The 12,753-nt window shown below is 39.0% G+C and overlaps 1 long non-coding RNA gene across 1 annotated transcript; it reads right to left on the bottom strand.

Annotated features, from left to right (window-relative positions):
* Positions 1–496: 496 nt before the first annotated feature.
* Positions 497–898, bottom strand: LOC135711099 (uncharacterized). The gene is made up of 3 exons (XR_010518454.1): positions 814–898; positions 684–758; positions 497–611 (listed from the first exon to the last, which is right to left on the bottom strand). It is a non-coding gene; the product is annotated as an uncharacterized LOC135711099 (long non-coding RNA).
* Positions 899–12,753: the final 11,855 nt, after the last annotated feature.

Genomic DNA, 12,753 nt, shown 5'->3' with positions numbered 1-12,753 from the left:
ATTCATTCTACTCCCATACGTGTGTTCGGTGCGAGTTTCCTCCGTACGATTCCTGCTCTCCTGGTGTTTCTCGGCTTCACCTTTAACCCATTCAATGAAACAATTTATGGGCTGACGGATGGCTTCGGGTCACCCATTCTATGAGACGGTTATGTTTCGCGAAGCTTTCGTTTGTCTCATGCGCATGGACGTTCACAACGAAAAATATACATGCATGTACTCACTCGAAAACCTAGGAATTACATCGGTGCTATGGGTGAAGAGACGGCGGCGGTACCGAAGCTGCGTATTGCACTACTTCGGCCCAGAAACTATCGCGGATGCGATCGACTGATGCTGGAAATGTCTCACTCACCGGAAACGCGGGCTTACGCTTGAACGCGGCACATGCGTTCGATCGTCCGAACACTGGAACACGTGCAACGTATGCTGTTCTGTTATTCGATGACTACAGATGGGACGAATTTTGGCCTGCCTGTCCGCAAATTGGCGATAGCGACCCTCTTCCGGCCACGTGTGCCCCGGGAATCCTCCGAAACCGATAGGTGGGGTCAAAAGCGGTCTCTGACAATAGGGTGGTGTGACGGCAAATGGCCTCCGCTGCCACGAACCTGTTGGATTATATCCGCACGCACACGCTAATAAGTTGACCTGGTCTAACGGTCGATAAACGCTCACTTTACCTTGTACTTTCTTCGAGACACACACTTTGCCGCCTACTAACTAGCTTGCTAGGGTTTTACACTAAGCTAACACTACTGGGAAAGAATTTAAATTAACAATCTAATAAAGAAAGTTCATGACGCAAACTACCTTTTTAATCACACCACGACACGAGACAAAACACCGACCACTCTTGCCTCTTCCACAGATCGATTCGAAGTGGACGATCAAAGCTGAGGAATTCCTCAGATAGCCACTAGATTGTGACCTTTGCCCGGGAGGTCGCGAACTTGGACGACACCCAATTTCACGACCACCAAACTCTCGCAATTGTGCACCCGATTATTAGTGCCTTGCAGCATCTCTTTCAACGGACTATCCAGAGTCCAGTCATCTCTCTCCCCGGAATTCGGTAGGAGTGCGCAAAGCCGAACGGAAAAAGGTCATTGCATTTTCAATGGAAATCTGGCGGGTCGATGTCCACCTTACGACGCTGTAACTTCGTAGCGTCGGCAAGCTCGACAGGCTTTATAATATTTGAATTTGCGCTTCAATCTGAACGTAGGGAACTCATTACTTTTTTTTGTATGACAAGTGTAACTCTACGTAAGTGGATGTTCGTTCCTTGGCGGTGAACAAATTTATGGATTTATTTGAAAAACGAAAGTTAATGCAATATAATTAAATGTGGAAAATTGTCTAAATAGGAATTCCATGCAAATAAATAATTAAATAAATAAATGCAAAAGCGTACTTGTTACAGTGGGCATGAGCGATCAGTTTTCCTCCGATGTCTTTATTGACTACTTAAAAAGTCAAAATGAAGACATCGCTATTAATGATGTAAAAGTAGTGAACATGTTTGAAAATCCACGCTTCACTTATAACAAGTTTAGTGTTGTAATTGAAGTCAATGTCGATACTTATAAATGTTTGTTATGTGCGAAAAAAGTAAATGTAGGGTTTGATCGGTGCTCGATAGTTCCCGCGATTAATGTGTTGATATGCTTCAAATGTGGAGAATTTGGACACAAGAGCATGGATTGCAAAAATTGTGATAGATGCTCTAGGTGCAGCCAACAACACAAAACGTCGGAGTGTACGTCAACTGTATTGAAATGTATTAATTGTTTGAAAATGAATAAAGAACGACAAATGAACTTGGACGTCAACCATGCCGCATTTAGCTCTGAATGTTTGCTCTATAAAAGACTTTTTGATCAGAAGAAAAGCAGCTTGCGTTTCAATAAATAGCAGCCAAGTTCCAGGAATGTGAATCAATTCGATTTTTTATACTTGAATATTGGGGTTGTCAACAAACTACGTAGCATTATGTCAGATTGTTGAAGAAAAACTTCCTCTTTTAGTTTTATTATCTGAAACTCATATTGTAGAAACTGAAGCTTTTGATCAGTATAGTATTCCGGGATATATTGTTGCTGCTTGTTTATCACATTCTAGACACACTGGCGGTGTTGCTGTTTATGTCAAAGAATCAGTTCAATTCAACCTTCGTACCAACGAAGTAATTGATGGCAACTGGTTCTTGGGCATTACAGTTGTACGTGGCATGAAGATGGGTAATTATGGTGTTTTGAATCATTCTCCCAGTTCTAGTGACCAGCGTTTTGCTGAAGTTTTAGAGAACTGGCTCGAGACATTCCTTGATTCTAGTAAATTAAATATATTGGCTGGTGATTTTAATATTAATTGGCGTGATAACCATAATTCGAATCATTTGAAGCGTTTAGCTGAGTTTTTTTTATTTAAAGCAAACGGTAAATGAATATACGCGTATATCCAGGCACAGTAGAACTTTAATCGACCACGTTTATTCCAATTTTGATTCCATTTGTTCAGTTACGGATACTGATTTGAAAATAACCGATCATGAGACTTTAGTGATTAATGTATTAGACCATGTTAACGATAACGATAATTTTGTAAAATTGAAGTGCTGGAAGAAATATTCGAAGCAAGCTGTTTCGAATCTTGTTGAGAGAAGCCTGGATTTTCCATTCGCGGCCGGTAACTATGATGAATCTACAGCTGTTCTTAATAACGCTTTGAAAACGTGTACCAATCAACTAGTTGAGCAAAAGTTTGTTTCTTTGAACAACTCGAACAGCTGGTACAATTTGGATCTTTTGCGTCTTAAACGGAAAAGGGACAAATGGTACAAAAAGTTTTGTAGATCTAATAATGACAATCATTGGACTAGGTACACAATAGCGCGTAATAAGTATTCACAATCGATAAAGAAAACTCGTTGTGAATAAGTTCAAAGGAAGATTGATCAGCATCAAAACAACAGCAAAGAGTTATGGAAAATTTTGAAATCTTTATTAAAACCTAGTAATTGCAAACCGCGGTCCATAAATTTTAATGGCACATTAGAACAGTCAGAACAAGTAATTGCAGCTAAGTTTAATGATTATTTTGTAGACAGTGTTTCATTGATTAATCAATCTATTGAATTGGTCGATGAACCTGACGAAATAAAACAGCCAGTTAATAGTAGTTGTAGATTTGAAGTTTTTTACCCAATTACATTAGATGAACTTAGAGTTATTTGTTTTTCATTAGGAAAATCGGCTGGAGTAGATAATGTTAATGCTAGAGTTATTCAAGATTGCTTTCATGTCATTGGCCACATCTTTCTGGACCTCATTGATAAATCATTGCAGAATGGACATGTGCCACAAATTTGCAACAACATTAGCAGAATTTAAGAGACATTGCATTTCACACGTTAAAACTGTCTTTTGAACGGTTATCCATTGATTTTTATTTATGAATTGACAAATTACGTATCTTGACGAAGTTATTTTTAACGGAATATTTTGTATGGATAGCTGTTATAACGAAATTTTAATAATTATTGTAGCACTGCAAAAACTATTTTGTTCGCCACGATGGTGACGATGGATTTTTGATATTTGATTTAATAGTAGTAGTAAAAAAAATAGTCTACAAAGGTTTGAGCCTCGTGCGCGTATTACGGATATAGAGGACTGAATTTAACATTTAATAAAAAAAAATGCAATTTTGATGCTTATTTGGAAGATACCTTGAATTAGTAGTAAGTTTTCTGGCAAATGTTGGGGGTTCGTGAGCATTCCTGACATTGCTGAAAATTATGATAGCATCAGATTGCGGGATTGCTAGTGTAATAGGATGCTTTGTTGATTGTTCATGAACTTTTGATTGCTTGTAATACTTATGAATATTTTAGGAGGACAAAAAGGCGAACTAAGAGGTGGACGCCTGAGCTTTTCCACATTTATATCGCTGTGAAGCAACTGTAAACTCTAGAGGGAATTTATATCTGTAACTGAAACCAATTCGATTTCGTTTGCCAACCTGGTTAAAATGTCATATTTAATTATCTTAAAGATAAATCGTCCAGCTCAAACCTTTGTAGGGGTAAGAGGTGGGACCATCATCATCATCATTAAAGAAAGTGGACACCTGTTTATTTATCCATTTCGTCAAGCCAGTGAAGAGTCTACACTGTACACTGTGTACACTGTAGACTACATACAATGATTATTACAATGTTTACTTACATACTATGCATTATTTCTATTCTGTTTTAAGCTTAGTTTTTATTTGCTGCTTGGACATATTGAATCAATAGTTCCGCAATGCAAATTATATAGGCGCATCATTCCATTGATTGGACTATTTTTTGCATAGTTTGTTCTGTACGATTTTCCAGAAAATAAATTCCGTGTTCTAAGATATCGACAAAGTGTGTAAAAGTTTAATTGTGCGAGAATTTCTGCCGAATCTATGCGCATTGAAATAATGTCGTCGATGAAGAAAAGCATTGCAAACTGGCAGCGCTTCTTAAGTGTTTGTATATTGATGAGCATGCAGCGCGCTTCATAAGATGGTAATGGAAATGCAGTCCAATTAAATTTACGTAAAGCATATAAAAGGAATTGTTTTTGGACAGATTCTCTGCGTTCTTCGTATATGGAAACGTATGGATTCCATACTAGATAGCAGTATTCCAGAATTGGCATTACATATATGGTATATAATAGCTTAATAGTGAATAGATCTTCGAAATTATGACTGAACCTTTTAATGAAGCCTAGCATTCTGTTTGCTTTACTAATGATAGTATTATAATGTTCTATACAAGTTAGTTTGGAGTCTAGGATTACTCCTAGATCTCTTACAATATTGTATTTTTCTACTATTTGGTTGCCTAATGATATTTCAATATGCGGTGTTTCAATTTTTCTGCTAAATGATTTTGCGGTACATTTTTTTACGTTCAGTTGAAGTAGACTTTTACTACACCAGGTGTGGAATATATTGATTTCATTCTGGAATTCTTCTGCATCGCTGGAATTACTAATTTCCATGAAGAGCTTCATGTCGTCTGCATATACAAGCAGTTTTATTTTTTTAAGTATGTAGGAAATATCGTTTATGTCCAAAATAAAAAAAAAGAAGCGGGCCTAAATGAGAACCCTGGGGTACTCCAGAGGTGACTGGAATTGGTTCTGAAAGTTTATTTTGGAAGCGGACTATTTTTTTACGATATGTTAGGTATGATTGAAGCCAATTCAAAAGTCCAGGCTCCATTCCTATTTTCTGCAATTTGAGAATTAATAATGGTATGTCGATGCGGTCAAATGCTCTACTGAAGTTGGTGTATACGTGCTTGCCACTGTCCAACGCTTTAAGAATGAAAGATACATAATCTAGAATATTAGAGGTAGTTGAGCGACCTTTAAAAAAACACCGTGCTGTTTACTTGTAATAAGATTTTTCACATGCTGAAAATTCTTGCCGTTTACAATTGATTCAAAAAGTTTTGGAATGCAAGAAATAATAGCAATTCCACGATAATTTCGAATGTCATGTTGAGAAAGTTGGTTGACTGAGATGTTTTTAGAAATTTCAGGAATGAATGCAAAGAAATCGTGGTCACGATCTTCTTCGGAAAATGTGGTGTATACTTCTTGGAAGAAATTGGCAAAGAGATTGCAAATTTCAGAAGAGTTCTCACTTACATTTGCAACCAAATTCATTCGTGAAGGAAAATGAAGAACGCAGTAGGCTCTGCCCGCGAACGGTTGGTTTTGTTTACGCTGACGCTGATTTAATCTGTTTTTCGCATATTTTTTAACTGTACCAAGTCAAAAAATATTAGTTTTCGCGATTGAATAAGCGTAAATCACGTTTTAATAAGCTTTTAGTGATATTGTAACTAACGGAAATACTCTAATTTGTTTTGAGTAGCTGGTTGGTTTTTCTTTTCGCTTGTTTTGGTACTTTGGCTCCCTCCCGAGAAGAGGTATTATTTTTTTCTTTTCTTGGTGCTGGCGTTCTGCCTTCCGGAGGATGCACGCGAATTAGGTTTTAGGCAAAAATTCAGTGCAAATGAAAAACTTCGCATGTGATTCAAAATGTTGTGTTCGGTGGTAAAAACAACGCGGAAGATTTTTTTTTTCGATTACTACGAATGCACAAATCGGTGCATATTACAGCCGACGCCGGTGGAGTAGTGGTAAGCGTGACTGCTTTCTAACACCCCAATGGGCCTGGGTTCAATCCCAGCCGAGGTCGGTGGGATTTTTCTGAGGCATAAAAATCTCTGGTCACGTCTTCCTTCGGAAGGGAAGTTAAGCCGTTGGTCCCGGCCCATATGTGTTGTGAATCCCAAGTAACAATTTTGGTTTTATGAGGGTTCTGTAGACCATGATTTAGACTTGTAGCATGCTTTAAAACCACTATAAAACTTGCAATGTTACTTGGGAATGGGTGCGATATCCTACGCAGGTGTGGAAGCTGCCTTCCTGCACATTCGGTTGCCGTCAATGGATGGCAATCGATGTCCGTCGGTGATTGGCACTAGATTGCGGAACAGAGACCGACGTTAAATAAAGGAAAAGGAGAAAAGAAGAAGAAGATAAATGCATATATACAAATATTACTAATACGCGCCAGATTTCGAAATCTGGACGTGTGTTTACAGTACCATTATTCATATGATAACGGTAGTGTTTACACGCGGGGTTTATAGTATGTGAAAGTAACCTCGGAATGGACGTGAATTACTAGGTATTTTGAAATGAATTGCTGAATCTGCAGTAGAGCTATCGCTTTCTAACTCCCGGATATCAAGGATTGTTGTAAGCAAATTTCTTCCATAATACCACTGTCGGCCAGTGGGGGTTAGATCGAACACACACACACACACACACACACACAACTCATTCGCGAAGGAAAATTGCTAATTTTTAATTTCGTGTTTACATAATTAAAAAAAAGTTCATGTCCTAATGACTTGACTTCATTTTCGACTTTGCGGTTTTAATCCTCATATGCAGAGTTGATGGCTGTATATAGTTAGTTGCATAAGGTATGCTAGTTTCGCAAATTGCTTCCTGTTTTTTATTCTTCAAAATTTTCAGTTGTGGAATGAACCATGCGGGTAGTGTATTGTTTTGTGTTTGTCTTCTTTTTTTTTTGGTACAGTTTCTAAAATTAGACTTTGATCGTTTATCAATGGTTTAGGGTTAAAACGTAAAGAAAAATTGTGAATTTTCGCTTAGTGTGTAAAAACATTGTAAATTTTGGCAACACACCTGACAAATAAAAAAGTGAGAAATTACGGACGATGGGTAGGGTCAGCTTATCAACTCGCAGTTTAATTCTGCAAAAATGGTTTTCCGAAAAGTTGTCGTTTCGAGAATTGGTAAAAAGCGTAAAGTGCAGTAGATCTACAGTATTCAAGATTGTTAAGAAGTTTAGAGAAACGTGTTGTCTTGAAGATTTACCGAAATCTGGGCGCAAAAAGGGGACCAGAAAAAGGAGCTGGCAGCAGTACGCCTTTTGAAATCGCATAAACCGTGTTCCGTTCGTGAAATTGTCAATTACAACAATTGGACATTAGCGTCGGAACTGTGCAAAATATTAAAAAATGTAACAATATCAGAACCTACAAGAAGCAAAAAGCACCCAAAAGGACGGATTCACAGAAAGCTTCTTCGAAAATGCGGTCACGGAACTTGTATGACGTTCTCCTTCAAAAGCCGAACCGATGCATTTTGATGGACGACGAGACGCACATCAAACTGGATACCAGTACACTTCCCGGCCCGAAATTTTTGAACGCTGAGCAGAAAACAGATGTGGAAACAAAAGGTTTTGGTGTGGCAAGCCATTTGCTCCTGTGGCTTGAAGAGTTCTTCGTATTCTACAACGGGCACAATCAATGGTGAAAATTACAGAAAAAAATGCATCAAAAAACGGCTTCTACGTTGGAGATGCTCAAGAAGGAAAAAGTCGATTTTGTTGAAAAATTCAAAAATCCTCCAAACTGCCCTAAGCTGCGTCCTATCGAAAGATACTGGAAAATAATTATTAAGATGTCGTTTAAAGAAGAAAGATGGAAGAGAAGCTGACTGCTTGACTGGTTCAAGAAAATTTGGTCTGCAGCACAACGAAAAGTTAAGAAGAAAGTTGTGCAGAATCTAATGGGCCGTATCAAGAAAAAAGTCCGAGCGTTCTTCAGAAATGAGAAGTAAACTACAAACTGACGTGAAATCGGTTATATGTATGTTGATTTTCATTTATATAAAGTAAACTTATGAATTTGTTCGAAAATAAATATTTTCCTTTGAGAAACAGGTGTCTACGTTCATTAATGAACAGTCTACATTATTACTTTATTTAAGAGACTTTCAACCATTGGCTGGTTCATCTCTGGGGATCTTCAAGGTCCCGGGAAGGATGATAGGGCCCCAGAAAAGGGTCCTCCTAATACAGAGTTGTTTAAAATAGAGTGGTATGCTGCCACGAAGGGTCAATGATTCTTCGCGGGTGGGTTCTGGTTGTGCCGTAGGTCTGTTGGGGTCAGTAGTCCAGGTTTTTGTGCCACCCGTAGTAGGCTTCAGTGAGGGGTCCGCTGCCTTCAGCGAGCACCGAAGTGGTAGTTGTCAAACTAGGTGGAAGAGTTCTGCCTTTTTAAGAAAATATAGTAGAGCAGCAGTGGCTTGCGTCATTGCTGAGCGCTTCTTTAACACTGCTTGGAATCCCGTAAAACTCTCTTGCTTTCTGGTAGGCGATTCAGTTGTTGGCATTAATATGGAAAGCAATGATGTTTTCGACAATTAATCTTATTTCACTTCATCATACCAGCAATGAATCTACTTAATCGCGCCATTACCGTTTCAAATTCACAATAGGGTAGAGCGCTACTTCGTCGCAATCACCCATTTCCGTTCTATCGATCAGAAAAGATCAATAATACGAATGATTTCACCGTGCACAAATCAATAATAGGTTTGTTCCGATATGTTAGTTCATTAGCTTCAACATAAATCCTGATAGAGCACATTGTATGAATATTTACGCTCATTTTTCTCAAAACAAAAGAAGCGCTCCTAGCGAATCCCCTTTTTCTACGTTTATCCGTAGGACGAAACAAATCTAATGGCGTTTCAATGCGTTAGGACGGAATTGAAACTCGTAGAACGAATTTAGAATCAAGAAGCAGTATTAGATTTTAAACAATATCTCAACAATTTGTGACTCTTTATCAAATCCAACTGTACGTATGGAAAGGTGAATAAATTTAGAAGTCATTTTTGACAGAAATATTCCATTTTTTTGTTTAAACTCGTTCAGAAAAGAGAGGTACAGCGCGGGTGTACTTAGTTGGAAGGAAATAAGATCAAAAACCCTAAGACTAATAATTTTCAATAATGTTCTCGTAGTCAGACAGTCTAGCCCTCAACTGAGTTGTCAATCTACTCGTACCAGAGGAGAAGAAGAATAAGACGTCCGATAGCTCGTTCAATGCAAATTCAGCCAGGACTGTTTAGAGACGCAGTTTGGAGAATGTGATATCTTCCTCATTGTCAGGCCAGCATTGCAACGGCAGCTTCAGCTTCTGCATAAAAAGCGTTAACCCATACACAAAAATCGATCTTCATTGTTTTTTTATTCAGGTATACTTACTTAAGAAGTGTTTGCAGGGGATTTTGCTGTGTAAACAAGTAGTGGTACGCTTGGGAAAGCATCACACTTACTTTTACAAGCGTGTGAACTGTCAGTGCCCAGAGTAGAAGATAAATTCGAATTTTCGCCAAGAAATTTTACTGTTTTTTTTTTTAACATAGGGTAAAATCTACTTCGGCCTAATCGCCCATTCCCAGCCTATCGAGCACAAAACATCAAATATATCTATGATTTCGACTTGAACGTGTCGATCAAAGGTTTGGTACGATGCTTCTTTTCAATAGTTGCATGACGAGGTGTTGAAGAACGCAAGATCAGATCTCGAAAACAAAAGGCGCACTTGAAGTGTACAAAAGGAAGCGAATTCACTTTTTTTTTCTTTTTGATAGGCCAAAGAAAATCCCAATGGCATTTCAATGGCTAAAAGGCTCAAGAAAATCCGTAGGTTAAGATGAGCTTCCAGAAGCAGTTTTGCATTTTCAACAATGAACGAATATTTCACGACCCCTTTTCAGAACTAACTATACATATGGAAAGATACATAAATTTTGAAGCCATATGTAATAATAAAATTCCGGTTGGTGCTAAACTACACTAGATTAAGAAAGACTAAGTGCAGGTTGTGCTCAATAGGCCGGGAATGGGGTAGTTAACCCTACTTGGACAAGTTTTATACTGTATTTAATCGAACAAAGTTAAATGAAGAATAACAGTCAAGGTTAATAGAGTATATTGCAATCATACAGTGGATTAATTTTTGCCTTACTCGTGTTAAATCGGAACGTTAAGTTAGTAAAGAAACTACACTAAAGTCTTTTTTACACAGTTTTTAGGCGGTTTTTTTGTACGGTTTTTTTACACGGTTAGTGCTACTGAGTCGCGATTTACACGGTACGTTTTTAACAATTTCTTCACAACGTCAAGCTATAGGTAATCGAATGGCATACTTTTAAAAAAATCACAATTTGTGGTGTAAATTCAACGAACATATATCCACCGTTACTGCCAAAGCCTTCTCCGTTCTTGGGTTCATTCGCCGCAATGCATCTCAATTCACCGACGTGCACACATTAAAAGCCTTGTTCTGTGCTTTAGTGCGAAGTATCCTGGAATATGCTGCTCCCATTTGGGCACCGTACCATACATCTCAGGTGATCCGCATCGAACGTGTGCAGAAATCATTCATTCGCTTTGCTCTTCGGCACCTACCGTGGAATGATCCTGTCCATCTACCTGCATATCCAGAACGATGTCAACTAATTGATCTGGAACTGCTATCGGCAAGACGGCTGAAATTGCAGCGGCTGGTTATATTCGATATCGTCCAGAATAACGTCGACTGTTCGGATCTTCTCCTGCAAGTATCACTGAACGTTCCACAGCGTCAGCTGCGGTACTCAGCACTTATCGCAGTTCCCGCACATAGAACATGTTATGGTCATAACAACCCGCTCAGTTCTTGCCTCAGAGCTTTCAACAATGTTAGTGATTTGTTTGATTTTAATGTGTCCAAAAATTGTTTTAAAAATAGGATTAAAAACATAGCATAAGTTAAACTAGTCTGTACGACACTGTCGAAGACGAAGAACAAATAAACAAATACAGAAATTTAAGTTTTTTTTACATGGTTGCCTTGTACAATGAGAATGATAGGTCACTCCTAACACCAATCAGTTGATTAATTGAACAATTTCACTGGTTCTGATAAATCATGGAGTAACATCCATTTGAATTGTGCAGTCAGTCTAAGCACAAACAGTAGCGTAGCTTTAAGGATGACGTGACGTAGCCTAATTAATTCATATAACGCTGCTGCTGGAAATTCAGCTGGAAAGCTACCGCAACAGAAGGATTACCATGAGTATGTACCAGCTCCATTGAATTTGTTTCAAAGTTATCACTTCATTATGTGCTTCGTTGGGCGTGTTCAAATAAAAAAAAAATCTAAAACCAAAATAGCTGGACAAACAGTGACCATGTTTCACCATGACAAAATGCCATCACCTACCCCTTCCTGTTCACTCTCTACCAAGCAAACAGCTAAACTCCCATTCCTTGCACCTATACCTACCGACGTAGTGAACAGTCTAAAAAATCAGACACTCAGCTCCGGCCGGAGCTGGAACAAATTTAACGATCGTAATTTATTTTAATAGTTGCAGGCAATTATCAGCAGTTACAGCCAGTGTGTATCCTTCCTTCCTTTGAACGTTGCACCATATTTTTGTACGGTGTGTCAAATGCGATGCTTTCTAGAAATGTTCCACGATAACGGGACCAGAAGCGCTGACTGAATCCCTCCAAATTGCCTCACCGAGTCGCCCCGTAATCCGTATTCAATGGGAGGGAAAAATGAGGCGCCATCTCGCCACAACTGAAACGCTTAGCTGCAAATGGGTGTGAATAAAAATGGCAGAAACCGGGCAACCTAAACCAACAATCACCATGGAGCGGGACCCGGTTCCTGAGTCGATTAGGCGGAAAACTGTTTCCCTGCCACCATGTGGGAAGAAGGTGGGTGGAAGTTCCCATTCGATAAAGTGGCAGGACAACAAATGAGCAACGGTTAAATTTTTAAAGGACGAATAAACGGTCAATTACCGGGATCACACCAAGTGGCTAAATTTGTGTTCTGCCTGTGTTGCGTATCGCCTTCGAAGCCATTAAACGGAGGAGACAATTTGTAGACACTTTCGCCAAGATCTAGGATTCCATCCTTTTTATGTCCCTTCCAGATCATTACGCTTCGTTTGCCCTTCCCATATCCACTTTCATTGTAATTGTTTTACCACCAATTGCCCGAAAGTGATAGAGATTGTCACATTTGTGTGAAACCATCATTGGATGGCCCTTGTCCAGTTTCGGGGAGGGAGGGGGGGGGGGTAAATTGACGGACAGCTGCTGTTGGTTGGAAAACGGCCATTCTTGACCATTCGCAACGAGCTTGTTGTTTGTGCAATTGTGGTTTTTTGATTGCCTGCTGCCGTTTGTATACGGTGAGGGATGTCAGAGAGCTGTTTTCTGCAGTGTTTGTAGTTCGTGGCTTGGTTAGTGTGATGGCAAGAGTTAACGTGAGAACTGGCTACTGGACTCGTCTAGCAG

Source organism: Ochlerotatus camptorhynchus, unplaced genomic scaffold, assembly GCF_037179485.1.
Source record: "Ochlerotatus camptorhynchus isolate MF236.1 unplaced genomic scaffold, CSIRO-AGI_Acam_v1.1 ptg000419l, whole genome shotgun sequence".
Classification (NCBI taxonomy): domain Eukaryota; kingdom Metazoa; phylum Arthropoda; class Insecta; order Diptera; family Culicidae; genus Ochlerotatus; species Ochlerotatus camptorhynchus.
The sequence above is the reverse complement of the archived record's forward strand: the minus strand, read 5'-3'. Positions and strand labels throughout refer to the sequence as shown.